The following is a 12391-nucleotide window of genomic DNA, read 5'->3' on the forward strand; positions in this document are numbered from 1 at the left end:
AAAATAGCCTCATGCATGTAATAGCTGTGAGATATTTTATATATAAGCAGATGTAATCCATTTTTTCCATATTGTCTCCATTATTCAGTGACCTTTTTTTGCCTTTCTGTTTTGCTGGCATACAGGAAGCTGTATGAACAAACGTTTTCCTGTGTGATCTTCCTAAGGGGAAGTGCAAAACAAAACTTCAGTAAACAATGCAGCCGCTACTAGCATAAAAAATCGGAATCTCTGACTTATCAAGTTGCATTGTGGGCAATGTAGGAGAAATGTATTGACAAGGAAGAAGAAACCATACAGTTGAAAATACATCTCTGGTTCTGCTGCATTCAATGTGATCTTTTTTCAAAGTGTTTATTGTGCATCTGACAATTTTTTAGGAGTACAGTGCAAAATCTTGAGTGCATGTTGTTTCCTGGCAACCTATTCATTTTCTTGTTCAGTTAAAGCAAGTTCTTTTTTTGATGCATTTGTTTGGCTAGTCACAGCACATGGCTATGGGTTAAATTTCAAGAGGTCAAAGGTGACCTGAAACATGCAAAGGTGTTGCAATGGTTAAAAAGAAAGTTGCCTGAATCCAACTACAAAGGACACTCGGGATGCAAACCCTAGTATCTAGTGTTTTTGAATTGTACTTTTCCGTCTGAAATAAGGAGGTCAGAGGTCAGAGAACAACACCACAATGAGCTTTTATTCCATCCATCCATTATGTACACCGCTTATCCTGTTCAGGGTCGCAGGTTGAGCTTTAATTCAGGTGATTAAATAAAATGAATAGAAATCCAAAATCAATTTAAATCAGCAGTACATTTACCTGTTTCTTTTTAAAACGATTTATGTCGACATCCTAACACAAAAAATATGTGAACAGATTTTAATGTTAGCTTGACTGATTTGTAATGCAAAAGTTCACAGATGGTTCATCCTGTCATCTTTTTGCCAGCTTGCATCTCATCCTTTGCGTGCCTGTACACCCAGCATGCATGCAAACACGCACACACAGACTCAGACACGTACAGATATGTGTGAAATATTAAGGAGCGACTCGGAAAAGGACACACAGTTACGGCAGATTTGCTTTCACCATGTTCTGCAAGCAGCTGGGAGAAGATGAATACTTAATCAGACAAACTGTTTAATCTCTCTTGTTGCTGCAACGTCCAACAATGCACTTTAACACTCCGAGTCATCACTGTAAAAGCTGCTCTGTGCTACAGCTGATTTAAATTCATGCTCTGTGCACACACATACGAGCGAGTCATACAGTATTCAGCACGGAGAACAGAGGTATTAGCTCCTCTGATGTCCCTCTGTGTTCTGCCACGGGCTCTCCGAGAGGCATCTCAAATATTCACAAACATCCATCAATGCCTGAGAGGGTCAAAGACCAGCCACAGAATCACGCTCACACAGGCACACGCACTTGGAGGCAATAAAACCCACCAACACACACACAAACGTAGCACACACATTCAATTAGTTTCATTCTTCGCTGCTGGACTTTTCTTTAATCACGGTTTTTCCATCATCTCTTTCTCTGAGGCGTGCAGAAGTAGCGTGCTTCAAAGGCAGCCGCAGTGTATTTGTGTGTGTGTTTGGGTCTTGACGAGAAATTCTATATGTTATACAGAAACATAAACGTGTGTGTGAAAGCGTTTGGTTAAGTTCTGAGGGTTGAGGCTTCCGGTGTTATGTGTCCTGGTATGTGGCCCTGCAGACTCTCATAACATGATCAAGCTTTAGTTTCACTATAATGCTCATAATATTGCACAGTTTCCCAGTTGCAGATACGGAAGAGAAGAAATACAGGCATGAAAACAAAACTAATTAGCGCAAATTGTAGCTGTGTTAAGGTTTTTTTCTTAATGGAAACAAATGAGGTGATGCTGACGGGATTCGTATGTTTTTTTGGTTTTCCTTTCTTGCTCTGGTCTCTGGCGAGTATGGCCGAGGGCGCCTGCTGACTGCTATTACTGAGGACTTCATTCATTAACCTGGCATTTGGACAAAAGAGAAAAAGAACCTCAGTGCGTGCATGCGCACATTTGCACCAACAAACACACACAGTGAAAACAGCAAAAACCCATAACAAAGGACACAGAGGAAAGGGGGCATGCATGCAAGCAAGCACAGGTATTGCGTCAGATGTGTACAGATGACCCTTCACATAAACCCCCCCCACACACACACACACACGACACACATTCAAATGACCTTTTTGCAATTTTCTAATCCATTTACAAAGCTTGTTTTTCTTCTGGCAGTCCCGGCCCTCTTTGGTCTACCGGTTCCCCTTTAAATAGATCTTCAGGCAATAATGCAATTCTGCTCCATCAGCCCAAAGCATCAAGAGAGACGTAGAGAAACCACATAGTGAACAAGCTTGTGTGCAAACACTTGCATACATCCTGAAATTCATAATGTCATTTCATAATACTTACTGGTTTTTACTGGCAGGGGCAGATTCAGGTTTTCTGAGGGACAGGGGAAAAAAAAAATTAAAACGGGCACCATGTGCATGAGGGAGGGACCAGCACATGAAAACATTTTCTAGCATGTATAGGAAGCCTGTCCTGCTCTCCAAGAAGAAAAGGTTTTGTCCACTAGGACACTGTTAGCATGGCAGGGTAGCATCTTGGCTATCAAGAAGGAGGTTTGAAGCAGAGGTTATGCCCATACCAACAAGGGTTTTATTGTACCCACACTGAAGCCAAAATAATACTCTCACATTAAAATACTGAAGACCACAAGCCGCAACTGGTCCTGACAGTGGCAGCACTTCTTTTTTTAATCGTCTCTGATGCTGTGTTTGAAACTATACTAGCAGTACGTACTGATTCGGCCAAAATGTAGAATGTAGTATGTAAACTGATGACCCCATGGATATATTTTTCTTACTTAGTTTTTTGTAATCCTCATGGTGTCTAGTAAACAAATTTATATGGCAGATGTGATGGCAGATATGATGACACAATTACACATAATGGGGTCATTTGTCTCTGTATGATGTCTGGTTCAAAAGTTATGTAGATTTTAAATTTTCGCCAGAAGTCGAAGCTGCAAAAATGGCTGCCAAACAGACCCACGGGACAATATTTCGAGTTGGGAACATCAACATTTGTTTACTAGACACCTTGAAAATGACAAAAAACTGTTCGAAAAAAATATCCACGGGGTGCATGGGGACCCTATCTTCCTACAGCAGTATGCCAAAAATACCCGGATGTCGTACTGATTCGGGGAAAATCTCCAGTATGCATCGGACCAGTCTACCTCGCCTACTGTATCCCACAATGTAAAGCGCTGGAACATCTTCTGCTTCTCTCGGTTTAATTGTGCGTTGCAGCTGTTCAACTTCTACGGCGCAAACCGCCACCTACTGTACTGGAGTATGTAGCATGAATGTTGTCTGAGGATTACGTTACATCAGACAAATCTGGTCCCGATAACTAAATGTATATATATTGCTCATACCAACTAGCAACAAGGCACTGACCAGCCTAAAGGGAACCAAAGAACCAAAGCTTCATTATTTGCAAATTGGATTGTGTCTGTGGTATGAATTATGCTTTACAAATAAATTTGAATTTCTATGCTTCTTAAGAAATGAGACATTCACAAACTTTATTGCACACACAGCCAGTGTGTGCTACTGACTGCTTTGCTGTTGTGAGGAGGCGAAAGTAGGACGAGGCGACTGCAGCATCCTCTACTGTTGTACAGTAGAACGAAAACACTTCCTCACCATTCACACCTTTAAAACCTTCTCAGCTATAATACCTTTAACCTCCACCACTTGTCTCCATCTCCATATGCATAACCAGAGCCTGGAAAAAGCACCGCCTGCACTTTATTATGCTTTATATAGCACTGAATATAAGGCTACATCTTATAAAAGCCTGAGAGCAGAAAGACATGTATGTGACGTTTTTAAGATTGCATTTGAGGCTCTGAACTATAAGTGAGGTATCTATTGAATCAGGCGTCACCTTTCTGTCTCTGACACCTTTAAAAGAATGAGTTTCCTGTTCCTGTTTCAGTCGAGTCCCCTCAGCGGGTGTGGGCAGCAATAAGGGAAATGAATCATCTTGTTTTGTGTCAAAGCTTTTGTATGAAGTGTTGTGGATATGTATATATGGCTTACTGTAACGCAAACACATGCTCCTACCTGTTTTACCAATGAATCCTAATAGAATGTACAAACCATGACATGTCGGAGTACAACTTTTTTTGGCTTAAACAAGATTTCAATACTATCTCTGTTATCATTTATAAGTTTTCCTTGACCTTTGCTTTGACCTTTGCTTTGACCTTTGCCTTGACCTTTGCCTTGACCTTTGCCTTTCTCACTATGTGACCATTTGTTCTTCTGGCTTATCAAGTCTAATATCTTACACTAAACTTGGTGTTCAGCAGGCTGGGTGTGGAGCTCTGCGCCCCCCACAGTGGAAACACACAGATTAACAGTGGAAAATATTCTGAACCACTTCCCCTTGTGTGGAGAGTTAACCTCAGCAGAGAGATCACTACTCACTAATGAGACATTTGTGCCAAGTGCAGTCGAACATGCCCATGTCCAGAAGTTATGAGAAATTCAAGTGCAGTTTTATTTAAACTTTTCAAACATCTAGAAGAGTAGATTTCTCTGCTGCTTTAGCCAGCAGACACATGATTTATAATCTAATTAGACAGAGCTTAAAAAAAGTCGTATTCACAGTATGACACCTGACATGTGCCTCAAGAGATGGAGAGCAAAGGGCGTTAAATCTGTGAAAGCGTTTTGTGAAACTATTCTAAAGTAAGACGCGTTGTGTTACAAAGATTACAGCATAGTTACTGTGACACTCTGATCTAGAGTGAGGGTAGTAGGTCGAAAGGCTGACTGAAAAAGGTGTAATTTAACCTCAAAATGTTAAAAAAGGGTAGCAAGACAAAGTCCAATTCATGCAAAAAATTTAAGTGTTTTATTGCTCTACAATGACAGTCCAGGGACATCTGAGCAAATGAAGCAAAATGCAGCAGAAAAATATTTACATACACTGGCCAGAACCTCCATACAGCACCACAGTCCTCCTCTGACTCCTGAGACAGTGTAGGTTCCCTCCATTTAAAGGCTAAGACCCTCTCACTGGACCATACCATCTTTAATTGAACTCAATTAAGTAATCAATTTAACCATACATGTTATTTTCAATATCAGAAACCATTACAAAGTCTATTTACATTTATGTACCACAAATTAAAGGAGTCATCAAAGCTTTCACATAATATCCAAGCTAAGAATTAATTTACAACTCCATTAAACACTCCCATCAGTTGGTATGGTGCAGTAAGATGGACTGAGCATGCTCCCTACTTTTACTAAGGCACTATAAAAGACTATGCTCAGGTCCTTTGTCACTGCCCAGCACCAGGAAGCACTGTGGTAAGAAAAGAACAATGAAGAACAATAAAGATTTAACTCAACAACCACAACAATGTGTTTAAATGTGTTTCTGTGAAACTTTATGGGGGAAATGGCACAGGCAACTCACTGAGATGTTAAATGTAGTTCAGTGTGTGCACCCACTAAACTATCAGTAGCATGCTACCTGGCTAGCATGTGGCATGTGAAATGAGTGAGGATGTGGTGTGCTGGTGTGGTGTGTTACCAGTGGCAGGGGAAACTGCCACAGTTACCTTAGGTCATTTTGACTTTAAATACCATGCACACAGGTGTTTTTAGTAAAAGTTGCTGGTTAGATCCATACTCATTTTGCTCTTGAAAATATCTCTAGTTCCACCACAACAGGTGCAACAAAAGGTGCTTTTTGACCAAAAGTACAAGGAACTGACCAAAAGTACCAGAGCCCAATGTTGTCTGTGTTTCCCTAGCGGCCTAAAGGAAGATTATGCAAATCAGGCCAATGACGTACAGAGAAGCAATAAAAGTAACTGCACTACACCTCCAGTCCAGTAGGTGGCGGTAAGAAGAAGATGAAGGCCATACAACAAAGATGACGGCATAAAACACGACGAACATATCATATATGCGACACACTACAGTTAGCCTGTTAGCATGGAGGAGATTAATTGAAAACAGTTGATTGATTACGACGGTAACGGTGAGCTTGCAGCTGCAGTCTTTTACGCATGGCGGGTGAAATAAAAGGCGAGTTTACCAATTAGAAATGATCAGCACTGCAGGCCCCGCCCTGAAAGTTTCTGGACCTTTGGAAAGTACTACCCCCACACAGAGCTCCTCAAAAGGTTCCTAGTTCCTGGGGAAAGCTCCTGCTGTCCAAAAGCACCCATAGCTAACACAAGAGTCCGAAAGCTGTCCGGAGAAGGAGTCAAAAAACAGTCTTGTAAAGTAATCAATACTCATATTTCTACTCTGGAAGAAAAAGATTAGAAGATTCACTTCAGTTAAAAAGTGTCATAACATAATTTTTGTGATGCATCGACTCCTGCATCCAGAACAATGTTAGTGCACTTTGCAAGTGATTGCATGTGTTCATTTATTAAGTTAGTGCATTTAAATGCATGTTTGCCTGTTTCTGTAAGACTTTTGACTTGAAAATTAAACATGTTAGACTACTACTAATAATGATCCATCTATGTCTGTAAGCCATGACAATCACTAGCAGGACACGTATATTATGGTTAGTGTTATCATCCTAAAACTCACCTATAAAACAACAGTATCAACCCACAAATGTGACAGGTCACAGCGTCGACCTTGACTTCACACCTTGTGGGTGAAGCCTGTCGAGCATTATACAATATTTTCCGCAGCATGTATATGAATATGGTTATATATTTAAGTTTATTGCATAACTGAATAAAATCAAAAGACACAATGATTTCTTATGTTTTAACTTAGACACTTTGCACAAGACAGACCAAGCTAGTGAGTTTTCACTGTTTGTTTCTCAACTTACATTCTGGTTCCAAAAGACTTTTCAAACTAACTGAGCAACGGAAAAATGACTAACCACTTCCTCTTCTCTGAGCCACCTCCACAATTATACTTGATGATGACGTTCAGTCTGCCAGTGTCTGTGTGATGGTCACCATGTTCCTCCTGAACCCAGCAGCTCTGCTCATTCAACTACTGTTTACGTGTCAAGTCTTTGCAGGTACAGTGGAGATATTTTAGCATTCTTTTCTTTAAAGTTTATTTACAGAAATTGTTTTATATTAATTGATTGTTTCATTCTGTTGTAGCGAGTTCAACAGTTGACGACAGTCATAAACTGGCTTCCCTGGGAGAGCCTGTCATGTTCACTTGCAACATATCCACAGCAAGTCCGACACAAATCCGCTGGAGCAAAGACAGATTTCGTTTTACTCATTCAATCTCACACAATGAGACTTTTTCAAATTTCACCTCTGACAGATTCAGAATAGACGTAAACTTACCTACAACACTGAATATTTGTAATGCTCAACATGATGATGCAGGTGTCTATACATGTACAGTAGCTGATTCATCTGGTCTATGGACTTTAAAGTGGAATTTAACAGTGTCTGGAAAACCTGAAGGTAAGTATTGCATAAAGCCGTGCTTATTCTCTCCACACGACACACAGTGTATCTGATAGCTCTGAGTGCGTGCTACTTAAATTAATTCAGATCTGATTTGATGCAGAAATCGGTGCAGATATCGGTTCCCTGTGGTATTTTGTATACATATTCACACCTGTAATTGGATTGTTTCTGCTGGGCATCGTTTCAGTCGTCTGCCTCTGCAGGTGAGTACTACTCTCTATAGTTTTAAGTTTACCATATTTGAGTGCCGAGCTCATTCACAGATATTGTGTCGCTGCGTATTTAAACTGTCACTTTGTTGCAACACAAGTTACAAACATATGAAACTTTCAGACTCATGTGGTCTCTAGCCATGTGGTTCATTTAGCTTGATATGTACAGGTTTTAAAACGTGCATTTATGCATCCAGTTCAGTTACATTGAAGCACAACAGAAGAGTTATAAAAGTAGGGAACTCAATCTGTAACACCTGAAACGTGCTCAGTAGTGGAGTGTCATAACGTCTTCTTCTCTCTGCAGAAGAATGAGGGCCAAAACACCAAACCAGGAGCAGTTTCACCTGGAGTCAGCAGCAGCAGAGGTCAGTAGAGCTTTGTCGTCTTTAAACCTTTGTCAGGTTTTTTGTCTCCGAGCGAGCAGTGAACTTCATTTACATTTCTGTCTAAACAGAATCAGCTCCCGCAGACGCAGAGTGGCGCAGAGAGGAGGACAAACAACAAGCGAAGGAGTCAGTACATGGAGAGGCTCAACTCGATTTATGATCTACGCTGACAAGACACTCAAAGGCTATAAGCTAGAAGCTAACACTGACATGGACAAATATGAGGGGCACTCGCCTCTATTTATTCATCTCAAAGCAGTTGCTTTGTGGGAAGCCAACCAGAGGAGAGGAACACTGATAGCTCTGGATTACTTAACATTAAAACCAGTGCATTCACTATAAGGGTTTTGTTTTTAGCTTGTGTTTTATATTCATGTCACTTTTTCTGCGTTGTATATGATCGTTTTATTTATTGTGTTTTGTGGTGATTTCAGTGAGGTCATTCCAAATCAACTCAACAGGCCTAAATTGGGATTCTGTGCCCCCTAGAGGTTAAATGATTGAACTACAAAACATGTATTTAATAAAAACAATGAAGTACAGCCCTGAGACGAGTCGAGTATGGTTTTATTCTAAATAATTGAAGTGGGGGACATCTTTGACCGTGTCCAGGGGTGTAGTCAAGGGGTGGTATGTGCTCCCCTGAAATCTTATTTGCCACCCCTTAATAAAATGAGATAAAACTTTTTTTAATCCCAAATAAAACTTTAGTGCCAGATTGCTCCAAAATTACAGTACAAAATAAAAGTAATACACAAGTGACAAGTATAAGTGAAATATAAAATATTCATTAAATCTCATGTTAAAAATGTTCGGCTCAGTGGCAGAGTCGGCCGTCAATCGGAAGGTTGGGGGCTCGATCCCTGACAGCTACAGTCACATGTCGAAGTGTCCGTGCGCAAGACGCTGATCCCCAAATTGCTCCTCTGCCATCAGTGTGTGTGTGTGTGTGAATGTGACATGTAGAGTAAAGGCAGCTTTGAGTGATCGCATATCTAGAAAAGCGCTCTATAAGCACAATCCATTTACCATTTAAATATGATAAGCTATCTGCCTGGTCAGAGGTGGGACTTATGTTTAAACCAACTTATTAGGCTGTGCAACAGGCTCGTAGCTTTTGTGACATTTATGTAAGTGTAGCACCTTTTTTGGTGAATAGTTTAAACTTTGTTTGCCACTATTTGCCACCATGGGAAACATCAGAATCAGAAATACTTTATTGATCCCCGGGGGGGAAATTCAGGCGTTACAGTTGCTCTGATACGGAGAAAGTATCGAGAAATATATGGTATAAAATAGAAGTAACAAAAGACGTCAAATATGTGCATTCTTTATACAATATAATAATCTTATACTATTTGTATAGCGCCAAATCATAAGCAAGGTTATCTCAAAACACTTACTACATAAAGAGCAGGTCTAGACCGTACTCTTTGTTAAAAAAATAAGAAATAAGAGATAATATATACAATAAAATAAGAGATAAAGCTTAAATGCTAAGAAGTGGATCTATGGGGATTTAAATATGAATGCCAGAATTAAATATAATGACCAGAATAAAGTTGAATGCAAAATAAGAGTTACGATGCAAAGAAGTTATATACATAAGAGATCTATTTCGACCTCACTCAGACCATCACCACGGTCTTAACCGTGAATGATGCCGTCCTTCTACCTATCTTTCAGACCATAATATCAAAAAAGTCATGTGACTGACCTTAAGAGGCTGGCCCCACAGCACAAAAGCATCCAGGGCAGACGCCTCTTCCTCTTGCCTGGAACACCTCAGCCAGTTCCGAGCGACAAGAGATGGCGACGGTCACTGTTCGGCCTCAGAGATCAATAATTATGGACATGACTTACGTTATTTACAAATGAATAGGTGTTTGCGTGTCAGACACTCAGAGGGAGGAGTTGTAGAGTTTGATGGCAACAGGCAGGAATGACTTCCTGTGGCGTTCTGTCGTGCATCATGCTGATGATCTATTCAGAGAGAATGAGGCACATTTGTAAATGTTAACAGAACTGATTCCTTTACAGTTTTTCTCAGTCGCTTTGGTGCTTTTCTCACATCACTATTAACATTTGCACAACAGTTAGTTCAACCTCCACAACATTTAGTCATGTGTGCACATCATAGTAGCAGTTTCTCATTCCTTCCAACAAATTGCAAATGCTTTTGGACATGCATCAATTGCTTTCATACAAGTCTCTGCTGTTTTATAACATTATCATGTACTTATGTCATGTCAATCAAAATGAAATATACTTGTGAATGCTGAATAGTCATTCCCTATAAAACTAATAGTCCTCATTTCATTGCTTGAGTCATTACATACAAATTTTATACTTTTTTTTTCCTGAAAATGTCTCCAAAATTTAACAATTTCTCTCCGGTGAACCACAGCTGTCACTGATGAGAAGGGGTGAATGAGAGCTGAGAGCTGAATCCCATGAACCCCCACTTTACAAGCATATATGAACCAAGCAGGACATAGTGTGTACCATTTCTACAATACTGTGACACAGAAATGGAAGGTCAGCCTCGTGGAAGAGGGGTGAGGATGCGAGGAGGGAGGGGAAGGGGACAAAACAGGGGAAGAGGAAGAAGAGGCCAAGTACATAGGCGGATTCCTGAAGAAATCAGGGTTACAATTGTGGATCATGTTGTCAATCACGGCCTCACAATGGCTGAGGCTGGTCGAAGGGTGCAGCCAAATGTTGGGAGAACCACTGTACATTTAATCATTCAAACATTTCGTCGGGAGAACAGGTGTGTATAATGGACAGTAATTCAGCACTAAACAATCTGCACTGCACTACTGTCATTGTGTCATACATGAAGCTTGCAGTGGGACAAGATGACAACATCTTGATCTTCTGTCTTTCAATTGACAGAGTGCTCAGGAGAAATGAAATGCGCATGAAACAATTGTACAATGTGCCATTTGAACGGAACAGCGACAGAGTGAAGGAGATCCGTCACCAGTATGTACAGGTAAAACATGTGTTCTATGCATACTCTAATGTTCAGTGCTGTAAACTGTTTACTTTGTGTAGTGTGTTACCGCCTGGCTCAGGGCCGGTAACAAAAAGGGAGGCCACACACAGATAAAGCAATCAGCTTCACATTTATTTGAACTTGAATGAACAAACATAACAGAGACTTGATGATAAGTTGTAATATGAGAGTCATCAGTCATGTCTGAAGTGTGTGGATGAGTAGAAATGTTGTATGATGCATGTGATGGGTGCAGCAAACCAAACAAAGAGAAAAGGCTGAGGAGGATTCAGCAGGCCCAGCTGAGAGAGAGAGCTACCAAGAAGGCAGGCTCAGCTAACGACCTCTCCCAGCTCCACCTACATGGCTGAAATAAGGAAGCAAGCACTGGGAGGCAAACGGACAGGGAGGGTCGTCACAAGTGCCGTGCACTACACTTACATGACAGTTCTGCGTATGTGTATTCACAATGCATACTGTACAATACATTGTCCAAAACGCATTATGTTACACAGGAAAAGTTGTTTTAGTTTTTCTCGCTCCCTCTTCTATGATAAAGCGTGTACTGCTGGAGGCCAGGGAACCGCTGCACACATTCATATACCTTGATGAGGCTGGTTTCAACCTGGCAAAAGGTAGAAGGCGTGGAAGGAATCGCATTGGACAGAGAGCAACCATTGATGTCCCAGGCCAACGAGGAGGGAATATTACTATGTGTGCAGCCATCTCAGAAAACCGTCTTGGTCCGTACAACACACAACATCTGCTGACTTTTTGAGACACTCTTTACAGGGACATAATCCCTGAGAATGAAAGGGGTCTAACTGGAGACCATCTGAACAAGTATGTTTGTGATAATGTGCGTTTTCACCACTCAGATGTGGTCAGACAGTGGTTTGCAGCACATGATAGATTGCTGGTGTAATATCTCCCTCCCTACTCACCATTCCTAAATCCAATAGAGGCGTTTTTCTCTTCCTGGAGGTGGAAGGTATATGACCGGCATCCACATACCCAAATGGCCCTGCTAGCGGCCATGGATGCAGCATGTGATGACATCACAGCGGAGTCCTGCAGAGGGTGGATTCGCCACTCGAGGAGATACTTTCCTCGCTGCATTGCAAGAGATGATACTCGCTGTGATGTAGATGAAAATATGATGAAAAGATCTGACTTTTATGCATTGGAAATCACTTACAGAGTAAACTGTCATAATGAAAACATGACAAAGCCACTATCTTGTTCATAAACAATGG

General features: G+C 40.9%; 1 long non-coding RNA gene across 1 annotated transcript; it reads left to right on the forward strand.

Annotated features, from left to right (window-relative positions):
* The first annotated feature begins 7638 nt into the window (after positions 1-7638).
* On the forward strand, positions 7639-8672 carry LOC138592906 (uncharacterized). Its single transcript, XR_011308230.1, has 3 exons — positions 7639-7736; positions 8053-8113; positions 8203-8672. It is a non-coding gene; the product is annotated as an uncharacterized lncRNA (long non-coding RNA).
* The last annotated feature ends 3719 nt before the right edge of the window (positions 8673-12391 follow it).

Source organism: Semicossyphus pulcher, unplaced genomic scaffold (assembly GCF_022749685.1).
Source record: "Semicossyphus pulcher isolate SPU_LCO1_2020_fin unplaced genomic scaffold, fSemPul1.0.p SCAF_15, whole genome shotgun sequence".
Lineage (NCBI taxonomy): Eukaryota > Metazoa > Chordata > Actinopteri > Labriformes > Labridae > Semicossyphus > Semicossyphus pulcher.